A 13,414-nucleotide genomic window follows, 5' to 3' on the forward strand; every position below is an offset into this window, starting at 1 on the left:
ACTTGCCAGCCTCCATAATTTTGTGAACCAATTCCTTATAATAGATAGGTGGGTAGGTAGGTAGGTAGGTAAGTAGATAGGTAGGTAGATGCATAGATAGATAGATAAATAGATGGATAGATAGATAGACAGACAGACAGATATATGCCATACTGGTTCTTTTTTTCTAGAGAACCCTGACTAATACACTTACTGAGGTGATCTTGAAATACAGTCACAATTCTTTGACATTCTTCCCTCCAAAACGTGGGGTCTAGTTCCCCTCTCCCTTGAACTTAGTGACTTGCTTCTAATGAATGGAATACAGTGGGAGAGACAGTGTATGCAAGGTGATAAAAGACACTATGCCTTTATTCAGTTTCCTCTCTTAGATCACTTTCTCGAGGGGAAACAAGTGCCGTGTATAAAGATGTTCTATGGTGAGGAACTGAGGCAGCTCCAGCTAACAGCCATGAGAGCCATACCGGAAGTGGACCCGACAGCCCCTGTCAGGCCTTCAGAAGACTGAAACCCTGACTGACATCATCACTCTGACTTCATGAAAGATCCTGAACCAGAACCGTTCAACAAAACTGCTCCCAGATTCCTAAACCATAGAAAATACATGAAAAAACAAACACTTAATTGTCTTTAAGCCATTATGTTTTAGAGTACTTTGTTTCGCAACAGAAGATAACTAATATACCTGTGTTGGGTACATCGCAATGTGCTGGACCCTTCATTCCTGGATTTAGGATTGTGCATAGTTACTGGGAGATACCAAGACTCAGTAAGGAAAATTTTCGTTTCATTTTCTATTTGCATCACGATGTGGGAGAGTGGCCAACATCCAGTAAGCCTGGATCAAAATTCGAAGTGCCCTTGTTGATCTGGGCAGGAAGTCAAGACAACCCAAATGAAGGTCAACACGGGCAAGGACAGAGCAGCAGGCCTAGGAAGAAAAGTAACCCTTCATCAGCACAATGGGGAATAATTGGCTGTGTAAGAATGAAGGTCAGGCTCCCTGTGCGCTTAAAATAGGTGTTCAATACGTATTCATTGATTGATGTCGGTTGATTTATTTTGAATTCCAGACAGACCGTGAGTCATCAGTGTTGCAATATCGCTTAAATAAATGTGAGTTGTGCCTGAAAAAAAATAGCAATTCAGCAGCGAGGACCAAAAAGAGCCATTCAGCCTCTCACTGGGTAGCTCTACTTGTCCCACCTGCCACAGACTTCTAATTACCGAGAGAGAGGAGCTTCCCAGTTGGAAGATGAGTAATGCTGCAGGGAGAAATGAAGGAGAGTCTTCAATGGGAATGCCTTTGGAAGAGGAGGCTAACCAATTGCCGTCAGTTTCAAGTGAGGGTCTGGATTGATTTCTCTATAGGGAGATTACTGGTGTGATTTGCAGAGATGCTGAGGTAGACCCCGAGCAGACTGATGGTGAGTGAGGCTAGGAGAGGGGGAAGGGATTGCTGGTTGGTAATAGAAGAGAAGAGAATTTTGATATGGTGGTTAGACATAGTTCACGTGAAGATATTGCTTAATTTTTTTTTTTTTTTGAAACTCTGGCCATGCTTAGGCTTTGGTAGAATACAGGGAAGTGTGGCTTCTGCTCTAGGTCGTGTTCAATGGCTTCTTTCTCTATTTTAGAGATCAAAGCCCTCCATGGGGACACATGGTTAAGGTGTACCCACGGTCCAGTTCCCCTGGGAGAAGCTCTGTGTACACAGCTTGTCCCAGTGTCATTATTTCAGTGCCACTTTTACCCAGAAGGATCCTGATTTGGGTGACTAGTTCTAGGACAACTCACCTCCAGTCTTAGTGGAAGGGCATTGTAGGAGAGAAGGTAGAAACACAGACTCTAGCACAAAGCTCCGGGAGGGAAAAATCTCAGCTCTATCACTCAATGGTCACGTGACCTTGGACAAATTCCTCAATATCTTGGACTGTGGTTACTGTAAAGCGGGGATGATGACGTCCGTCTGTGTGGTCGGGGTGAGGATTAAATGAGCTTCTATGCACAAAGCCCTGCCGATGGTGCCAGACAACGTGAAAGCTCTTTACCAGCTTTAGGTTTGCTTCCTAGTGAATCTTCACAAGACTCTTGTAAATTTTTTATTTACTTGTTTTGTTTATTTGTTTATTTATTTAGGGAAAGGGAGCAAGTGTGCAAAAGCTGGGGAGGGGTGGAGAGACAGGGAGAGAGAGAATACCAAGCAGGCTGCACGCTGTAGCATGAACCATGAGACTGCAACCTGAGCCAAAATTGAGAGTCGGATGCTTAACCAACTGAGCCACCCAGGCGCCCCACAAAACTCGCGTAATGAAGTTGTTATCGTGCCGCTTTGTAACGAGGGCCCTGAGGTATCAAGAGGTTGAGATGCTTTTCATAGGCAGACCAGCTAGAAGGTAGTAGGTGCAGGAATTGGTCTTGACTCTCACCTCAAAGTTGGCACTTGCCAGAATGTTCTACAAAGTATTCCTCAAAGCGTCTTCATGCCCTTTCTTCATTGTCTAGAGCCAGTCGGTATAAGGCGTTATGCCTGCATTCTTATTCACATTCAATTCTACACCAGTTCTAGCTAGAACAGAAATTTACTTTTTTAATATTATTGTCTGGGGGAGGAGGACTGTTTCCATTATCAGATGGTGTCTTGCACCTGTATCAGGTTCACAGAGGATGAGACCAGGCCAGCGGCTTCTCCATGATGATACTGGTTTTCCTTAACCATGTTGCCCAGAGAAGTTGAGAGTCTAGGATTGTTCCCATCGTGGAGGTTAGAAGAAATATCTCGTGGGGATGGTGTGAAGGCAGGCCTAAAATAGCCCCACAGGGTCTTTGCATCATGTGAAGGGCAAAAAAGGATGATTCACATTCACCCAGGAGCAGAATGGATAGAGCCCAGAGAGTCAGCAGACCTTGGCTGCTCAGGCCTGGGTGTTAAATCTTTGCCCATATAGGTTTCTAGTCAATGACCGAAAGGAATAGCCATGTCTTAGTGAATACCGACTCAGAGGGCTGATCTACCAGGGCCTGGGCACTTCCTCCCTCTCTCTTAGGCTTTCTCACCACAGAAACATCTTTCCGATCTTAGCCGAAACTCTACCTAATAGACAGAGATTAAATATCTGGCACTAGTGAAATTGAGTCCTTTCTCTATATTTCTAGTAAAAATTCAGCTTAGTTTTGGAAAAACACAGTTCCACTGCTTGCATACTTAAATTTACAGACTTAAGATTTATAGGCCTCTGGCTGCTGTGGCCTCTTGGGAGATAGTCATTCCAATTCTCCCAACTGTCCTCCCTCCTGACTTTTTCTCCTCGTGGAGCATCATTGCTCAAGTTGAGCTTTACAGGAAGATCTCAACCCCTTGCTTAAACTCCGTATCACCGTCTATAAAGTGAGAATAATATACATCACAGTCATTGTAAAGATTAGAAGTCCTTTATGTAACGTGCCTATCCCATAGAGTTGAGACATCATAGACGCCCAAATACTGCCACTGTTATTACCACTCCCACTACAACTAATGACAGCAACCATAAAAATAATAACGGCAACCAGACGAGTTCTAAAGCATGATCATTTGAAATTAGCAAGCTGGTATATTCCGCATCCATATTTACATCATCAATATTACATTTATGAGGGTATCGAGGTTAATATATGTACCGAGGACACGACGTAAACGTGAGAATCTAGGACACACAATGTCTTCTCTTCAGTGTTGGTTTCCTTCCTTTATGCAGAGAGCCTATCTTCTTCCCCGAAAGGATGTGTTTCTCTTGCATAGACAAGCATGCAGAGAACATTTTACGTTTTTAAAGAGCACATTTCCATACGTATCAAGGAAATGAAAGCTTCTCAAGAAAATTCCTGTGAAAAGTCTAGGATTATTAAAAGAAAAGCTGTTGAAGAAAAAAAGAAACAAAGTGTTTAACCTTTTTCTTGAAAAGTTAAAGACTATACTTCACAAAAGCTTCTGCAACTTCCCATTTTATTCAAGAGCTAAAGAAACTAGCAATCCCCAAGGCTCCGAATTTAATTTCCATTGCATAGAATGCCTCTCACATCAGAATTAATCAGGTTTCATTTCCAATGTCCCATTTCCCTTCAGGAATCCTGTGGTATAAACCTCGAAGGTAAACACAGATATTCATCTACTCACCTGGTTTGAAGAGCCAAACATTCAGGGACGTAAATCATTGGAGGTGACTGGTAGGCACTGATTGGGGCACAATTCATCTTCTCTGTCCAAGTGCATAGAGTTCCCTTCAGCCTCTCCTCCTGCTCACAAGATCAAATGCTTTACTCCGAGATACCAGGCCAAGTGAGCAGACGTTTATAATTTTTGCTGCCTCGAAGCAGACAGAACTAATCTTGCTTTTGTTTCTTTTTTTTTTAAGAGACGGGAAAAAAATCAGATGTATGAAATACGGATAGCATTATCTGGGTATCTAGTTTTGCTACTTCTATAAACCTTCATTCATGGATATTCTAGAATTATAAGAAAAGTACTTCTGAAATTCTGAAGTAATTTCCGGCTGGCAGTTCGAACATCCGTGGGCCAAACTTCTTTGGTTATCTCTTTGTTGGGGGAAGTGTCGGGTATCTGCAGAAGCCAAGCAAGTGTTGGCCCCAGCTGCAGGACCGTGGGGTACTTACTTGTTTGTGGAAGGATGGGGGCTGGCGTTGAGTATCCGCAGAGGCTCAGATTTAGTCCACCTGTGAGTTTTATTTCCTGAACTTGCAGTTGTACACTGCGGGGATGCGGGATGGGGTTTCCCAGAGTGGCTTTTGTAGCAATAAAAGACTTAACGGTCGGCGTATCCCTTCTCCGTTTCTTGCTATTTCAATCCTCAGCAAACTCTGACAGTTGTTCCAGTTCAAAAAGTGGACAATGTACAGGGAGGTGCCCATTTTCAAATTTCCCTTTTAGGAAGGATTGTAGAGAATCAGAAAGGATGAAAATGTAGCTTTGGAACCTTTTCTTCTTCCCCGTGATAATTAGCATTCTCTCCAAATTCATTGGTCTCTGGGGAATTTGTTCTATGTGGTTTGGCTCCAAACTATATGCAGGTATTACAGGCAGAAAAGCTCAAGGGAATTTGTAATGTGCCTTCAGAGCATAATAAGTAGCTTAAACTATCTGACTTACAACATGTTTACTTAGTCCTAAAAGAGTTAGGAGGTTTTTGAAGTCAAAAATTGCTTTCCTTCAAATTTGATTGCACAGGGAGTACATTCCTTGAAATTATTCTTTTTTAGTTCCATTTGGACATATGGATAATACTTTAGGAATAATAGTATAGCTTGACCTTTAGTTTCTGACTTTTGACAAACTCAAGGAGGAAAATATCACATTTGGTTCATTGCTAGAGACGAGCAGGAGACACATCAGTTAAAGAAGTTTCTTCTGACTTTGGTAGTGTCAGATAACAGGACTCAAAACATGCATTGATGTTGCTGATTTCTCTGGTTGTTGCTGTTCCCAGGTATTCGGTCTGCAAGAATCCTTAGAGACATTAATCTGCCCCAGAAGGCAGATATTTTTAAAGTTTACTTTTTGAGAGAGAGAGAGAGAAAGACAGGGTGTGAGAGTGGGGCAGGGACAGAGAGAGAGGGAGGGAGACAGAGAGTCCCAAGCAGGCTCTATACTGTCGGCTCTGAGTTTGATGTGGGGTCAAACTCATGAACCACGAGATCATGACCTGAGCTGAAATCAAGAGTTGGATGCTCAATTGACTGAGCCTCCCAGACACCCCAGAAGGCAGATACTTCTGTAGAACAAGCTGGCATATATAGGAACCAGGTCTGCTCAGTAAGTATGTCTCACTAAAATGGAGCCACTGGGGAAAATGTCTTGATCCTAAAATCTCCAATAGCGGGAAGGTGTGTTTTCTATGTTCTTCTACAACACTTGTGCTAACCTCACCGAAACCTCCCTTAAAATATGGCCTTGAAATTGCTAGGGCACTTGCTTGTCTCCAACTGCACTGTAAGCTCCCTGACAGTGAAGACCTAGTTTTGTTCATCCAGGACACAACATTCCAATGTCTCAATGGGAATAAATATTTGAAAACTATTTGTTGGATTAATGAGCCAGCCTTCTTGTGTTAAAACAAAATTTGACTATTGAATCCTGCCCACATTTTTCTAACTTATTAAAATTATCAACAATAACAGCATTCAGTTATTTATTATGTGTCTGACACTGTGCTCCATTTACCCTGTTGTCTCTTTTTTTTTCATTAAATTTTTTTTTGAACATTTATTTATTTTTTGGGAGACAGAGAGTGACAGAGCATGAGTGGGAGAGGGAAGAGAGAGAGAGGAAGTCACAGATTCTGAAGCAGGTCCAGGCTCTGAGCTGTCAACACAGAGCCCAATGTGGGGCTCAAACTCAGGAACCAGGAGATCATGACCTGAGCTGAAGTCGGATGCTTAACTGACTGAGCCACCCAGGTGCCCCTACCCTGTTTTCTTTTGAAATCCTCACAATGCTGTGGATATTTGAACTAAAAATGGTCAAACTAATGTGGCTTTAGAATTAGAGAAAACTGACTGAAAACTTATGCTTTGTCCTTTGTTAGTTCCTTGAGCTTAGTCTTTGGGAGGCACCAGCCTCCACTTGCAGATTTAGGTCAATAATAACTTTGTTGAAGAATGTTGTGATTGCATTTATCTTTGTTTGTCACATAGCTTGTACCTTTTAGTTGTTATTTCGATGCTTAAGATCATTTTGTTCTTTGAGTCATTGAATACTAGAAATAATTTGCCAGTTTGGAACAGAAACTAGTCTACTAGTCTCTTATTCTTAAGTTTTTCCATATATCTACCCGTTTCTTCTAATATTGGCATAATTTAGCAGCTTTTGATTATTTTGAGTCTACTGCATACAACCTCAATTTCATAATAAGTAGTAAGTTCCCTTTCACAGAAATTCTTCGGATTGCTCTTGGTAACCCATTCTAGCAACGTTTTTGGGTTTTGTTTTTTTTTTGCCAGTTTTTGATACTTCCTTGTTTCTCAGTACACTGTGAGAGAGTTTGTTTGGATAAAATATTGTTGGAAGCAATCTCAACATTATATGCCTTATCCTGACTGTCCTACCCAGGACAAGAAAAAAAGCACTGTGGTAGCAGAGACAAAAGAAAGAATGGATGTATGACTTGTCAGAGGGGGAGCTAGCCGTAAACAATGGTGTCTGTAATGCAACCAATGCAGTCCTAGGCAACTGGTACGTTCGTACTCTGTGATCAGCTGAGGGTCAGCATGGTGGCCAGTCACCTCTTCATCTTCCCTCTGGCCCATTTATGAATGGGAAGAGTTCATTAACTACCGTGATAAACCCCAGTCAGGTACTTTTCCTAGTGGAGGGGGAGGGGCAGAGAGGAGGAGAGAGAATCCCAAGCAGGCTCCATACTGTCAGCACAGAGCCTGACATGGGGCTCTCTATCTTATGAACCCTGATTATGACTTGAGCTGAGATCAAGAGTTGGAATCTTAACCAACTGAGCTACACAGGAGCCCCAAGCCCTTAAAAATGTTTTGTTGGTGATGTTTATGTGGATTAAATACTATGAACAACTCAAGAATAAATCAGCATTTTGGCCTAAACATTTGTGTCAATACCTCCTAGGGGACATGTTTCAAATATCAATGAACTTGAGGAAGGTAGGTGCATCGAATGTTCAGAAATGACTTAGAGTATGGAAATGTGAAAGGTCTGAGAGTCTACTGTGCTTTCAAGTTAACAAGTTAGTTTGCCACAGACTCATAGATGCTGGCAGAAAACATGAGACTCTTGGGTCAGAGACAGAGGACTTTATTACTCATGATGGAACAAAGTGCATAATCTTCATATCTCCACTGGTTCCTTATGCTTCCCAATTTACACAGGGAAACACAGGTTGATTCAGGCAGTGTGTTTGTATCTCACTGAGAAACCCCAAGATTAGGAAACCCCAGTCTTTTATAATAAGCCATAAGCAAACCTGTTTAACCTTTGTCACAAAAGGAGATATTATCTTTATAATGCTGGAGAACAAACAAATCCATATTCTCCTCTATAGAAAGATAGTTCTCAATTTCCAATAGCTCTTCTCTATAAAAATATCCTTGAAAAGCTAGTCCAGTACAGAACTTTTCAGTGAATCTACTTGCAAAATGTGCAGAAATACAAGAGACCCTTGGAAAATTCTCTCTCAACATATGAAAGCCCAAGGAGTCATCCGGCAGTGAACTGACACCGAAAAGAAGATTTGAACTTTTCTGTCAAGTCCAAGGGGTTAGTATCCTCTCTTTCTTTTCGTTAATGTCCTGATAAAACTTTCTGTTCTGGAAAGAATCAGTGCCAAGTGTCTTTCCATTGAAAACTGAACTTATGAGATGCAATTAACCTTCACCAAATTCACCAAAACTGGCCAATTTATTGTTTCTCTGGCCAAGTTTGTGCATTTGAACGTTAAAGGTTTTGTTTTTTTTTTTTTTTTGTTTGTTTTTTTTTTTTAATTTTTTTTTTTTTTTTTCAACGTTTATTTATTTTTGGGACAGAGAGAGACAGAGCATGAACGGGGGAGGGGCAGAGAGAGAGGGAGACACAGAATCGGAAACAGGCTCCAGGCTCTGAGCCATCAGCCCAGAGCCCGACGCGGGGCTCGAACTCACGGACAGCGAGATCGTGACCTGGCTGAAGTCGGACGCTTAACCGACTGCGCCACCCAGGCGCCCCAAAGGTTTTGTTTTTATGGTTTATAAAATGGAGGGAAATGACAAAACCAGCTAAATCCTTGATAAGCAACAGACAAGGGAAAACAAAAGCTCGTTGCCTAATCAATTGATCTTTCTCGCGTCTTCCAAGCCCTGCTTATTCATAGCTGTTACAGAAATCTGTAGAAGAAGACAAGGGAGGCTAAGAGTAGGTACAAAAGTGGGGAAGACACCAATGGGTTAAAAGAGAACTGAATTGTATCAGTGCAAAATGTAGTTAGAACTTCAGAGAATCAAGTAGAGAAAAGGTCAAGAGATGATATTTCTAAGAAACCAGAAGTGAACCAATGATGTGTCTTTATTACATTTCTATTTGTGAAGCATTTCTCACTACTTCTTAATTATTTGTTTTTCACTTAGGAACTTGGTTTTATTATTTCAGCAAACTTTATATCATATTGCTGCTTCAAATGAGAAATATATTCATCTTAAATGCAGGCTTTGGCACAAAAGCTCATGTTTTAAATGAGAAATATATTCATTGCAATGCAGGCCTTGGCACAAAAGCTCATTATATTTGAGCCATGTCAAACGTTGACCTGAATTAGGAAAAAAAATCTTGGGGTGATGAGTTAAATTTAAGTAGCCAGTTTTTCTGTGGGATTTGATAACGCCTACAAAAGCACATAAAACTCTATATCGCTAACACCTAATTTGATATATATTAAAAAGAATAGTTATAAAGTCAACTTTGCAAGTTGGGAATCATTGTTGAAAAAAATATACATGAGTTAATATTTTAACTTTCAAAATTAGTAAGGCAGAGAGAAAACATACAGAATTAGGACCTTATATAATCTGGAATGAAAAAAACTGTCTGTGATACATATGTTGGCAATTCCAGTGTAAGTCCCAGGTAATTTTATACCTAGGTATGAATAAATGATCTTTAATTATTTACTGGTTTATCAATCCCAAGTGAATTTTTACACTGCAGCTTGCTTTCACATAGCTGTTACATACCATGTTATGTTTAATGTATTTGGAGGAGACTAGGCATCCGTAATCTCATCTACTTTTCGGTGTAGTTTTAACCAGAGTTAAATGTATATCATTTCTGATTTTGTTTTTTTCCCCAACCCTTTCTACCCTTAACCTCTCATGACTTTAAAGAAACAGAAAAAAGAACAAGAATTCCTTTATTCTTTACTTTCCTCCAGCTATATTGCATGCAGATAGCCTATTGACAATTAAAAACGCCTTTAATTCTTTTCATTAAGGATGTATGTTTTCTTTTTTTTTTTTTAATATGGCTAAATGATCACCAAAGTACTATACATTGAATAAATCATGTTGCATTTTGTATCAAAGCATGTTTATGGTACCTCTAAATGATTTTCAAATTGTATTTTCAGGGACCAAAACAGAAGGGCTTTAAAAATGAGATTAGTTCTGGGGTGCCTGGGGGTGGCTCAGTCGGTTGAGCGTCTGACTCATTATCAGCTCAGGTCATGATCTTGAGGTACTAGGATCTGGTCCTGCGTTGGGCTCCGTACTGACTGTGGAGCTTGTTTGGGATTCTCTCCTTCTTTCTTTCCCCCTTACCACTTGCATGTGTGCATTCTCTCTCTCTCTCCAAATAAATAAATAACCTTTAAAAAATGAGATTGGTTTAAAAAATTGGTGTGTAAAACTTGAGGGCTACTAAAGGCAGTATTTAAGGTATAATCAGAAATTATTCATTGCAAATTATACATATGAAAACTATAGCTTCAAAGGACAAAGAGCTTAGGTGAGAGCAAGGCAGGCAGGTAACAAAGTGATTCCTTTCTGATTAGGAGAAAGGACGGTCGTAGGGTTGTAATGAAATCTAAAGCACATGTAGGATTTGGATAGATTTCCACTTTTCTCATGGTTTAAAAGTAAGAGAGATACAGATTCCTAAAAATACGCATAACTAGGCAAAGGTTCAGGGAAGGACATTAACTCTTCTTAGAATTAAAAATATTCATGGTTAAGATTCTCTATTTGGAGAGTAAAGACTTCAGGGGTCTTAACACCTTGTGAAATTGACAAGATAAGCTCTGAGCAGTGTAGGAAGATTCTGGCTTGGAAAAGGATTCCAGAAATTTTCAAATATAAATGTGAATTTCAGTCATTTGCAAATGTTTAAAAATACAGATTTTGATTTAGTTGCTTTAGAATGGGGTGCAAGATGCTGTTTATGGTAAGTTACAAGGTGATATCAAGGGCGTTTGTTCAAGGAGTAACTTTGAATAGATAGGGATTAGGCACTGGTTTAAAACAAAGTTAGATGGTGTTATCCTGGTGTTTTATTATAGTTTCTCTTTAGATACACAGACACACATGCGCACACACACACACACACACACTGTAATGTTTGTTATTTCTTATCATATATATATATTTTTTTTCAGCACAAATCCTTTATCAGAATGTGCTGTCCTTCTGTTTATGTTTTCATTTTCTTAACAATGGCCTTAATTTTTAAATTTTTTAAATTTATTTTTTATTTATTTTTATTAAAAAAATTTTTTACATTTTTATTTATTTTTGAGAGACAGAGAGAGACAGAGCACACATGGGGCAGGGGCAGAGAGAGAATGAGACACAGAATCTGAAGCAGGCTCCAGGCTCTGAGCTGTCAGCACAGAGCCTGATGTGGGCCTCGAACCCACAAACTGTGAGATCATGACCTGAGCCAAAGTCGGACGCTTAACCAACCAAGCCACCTGGGTGCCCCTATTTTTAAAATCTTTGATGAAATTCACCTTTTCACTTATTTTCTTTTATGGCTTGTGCTCTTGGTGTCTTATCTAAATATTCTTTGCTAAAGCTCTGGTTACAAAGATTTTCTCCTATGTTTTTGTCCAAAACTTTTATGATTTTCGGTTTTACTTTCAGAATGCTTTTGTGATTCTTTTTTTTAAAAAAATTCAAGAGTAGTTGACACACAATATTACATTAGTTTCAGGCATACAACATAGTGATTCAACTTCTTTATATGTTAAACTCACCACAAGTGTAGCTGCCATCTGTCACCATACAACGCTATTACATATCATTGACTGTGTGGCCTATGCTGTGCCTTTTATTCGCATGACTTACTCATTCCATAGCTAGAAGCCTGTACCTCCCACTCCCTTTCACATATTTTGCTCATCCCCTCACCTCCTCCCCTCTGGCAATCATCAGTTTGTTCTCCGTTTCATAGGCATGATTCTGCTTTTTTGTCTATTTGTTTGATTCCCTTTGAATTAAGTTTCGGAAATGATAACAATTCTATGCCTTCATCCAGGTTCATATTTTCCCCCACATGGACGTCCATTTTTTCTAGCACAATTTTGTAAACGAATATTTTTATCTATTGAATTACCTTTGCACTTTTTGTTGAAAACAGTTGATCTGAGATATGTGTGTCTGTTTCTGGATTCTATTTTATTCTATTAATCTATACTAATTATTATTCCAATCATATGGACTCTGTTACTGTAGCTTTATAGTAAGCCTTAAATTGGGTATTAGAAGTCTTCGAACTTTGCTGTTCTTCTTAAAAGTTGTTTAGATTCTCTCAATCATTTGTTTTTACATACACATTTTAGAATTATCTTGCCATTTTCTATAAAAAAATCCCTGTTGTTTTAATTATGATGGCATTAAAACTATAGATCAATTTTGGTGTAGTGAAATCTCAATGTGGTTTTAATTTACATTTCCTTGATGACTGATGTTGTTGGATGCCTTTTCATGTGCTTTTTGCCCAGTCACATATCTTTTTTTCTGAAGTGCCTGTTCAGAATTTCCTATTTTTTACTTAGTAATTTTTCTCACATTATCGTGTTGTGAAAATTTTAAGTTATCCTGAATACGAGGCTTTTGAAATACATATATTTTAAATAATTTTTCCAATCCATGGCCTACCTATGAGTTACATTAACAGTGTCCTTTAAAGAGCTACCTTTTGAATTTTGATAAAGTCCCAAATATAAAGTGTTTTTAAATGGTTCATACTCATTGTTTTATATCTAAGAAATCTCAAGGTCGTGAAAATTGTTCCTCTGAATTCTTCAAAAAGATGAATGGCTTTACCATTTACAATAGTAAGCCTATTACTATTTTGGGTTGATTTTTATGTATGCATGAGGTAAGGGTCAAGAATTTTTTTCCATGTAGAATATAAATATCCATTTGTTCCATCATTATTTATTTAAAAGATCATGCTTTTCCTAAATGAATTGTGTGGACACAATCAATTGTTCTATATATGCGTATATCTATTTCTGGACTCCCTATTTGGATTTAAGGTTGCATTAACTTTTAAACAAGTAATCAAAACAATTCATCATGTTAACAGTAAAAGAGAAGGAAACATGATCATCTCAGTAGTTGCAGAAATATCATTAATCAAAATTCAACACTCATTTGTGATATAACTCTGAGTAAATTAGGAATAGACAAAACCAATAAACAACATCTATAGAAAATGTACAACTAACATAATACTTAATGGTGAAAGATTGAAAAATTTCCCCCTAAAATTAGGAAAAAACCGTGATTGTTCACTTTCATCACTTTTATTCATTATTGTACTCTAAGTTCTAGTCATGTAACAAGGCAAGAAACGGAGATAAAAGGCATCTAGAATGGAAAAGAAGAAGCAAAACTGTATTTCAATGTGACATAATCATCTATG

The sequence above is a fragment of the Leopardus geoffroyi genome, chromosome A1 (genome assembly GCF_018350155.1).
Source record: "Leopardus geoffroyi isolate Oge1 chromosome A1, O.geoffroyi_Oge1_pat1.0, whole genome shotgun sequence".
NCBI lineage: Eukaryota > Metazoa > Chordata > Mammalia > Carnivora > Felidae > Leopardus > Leopardus geoffroyi.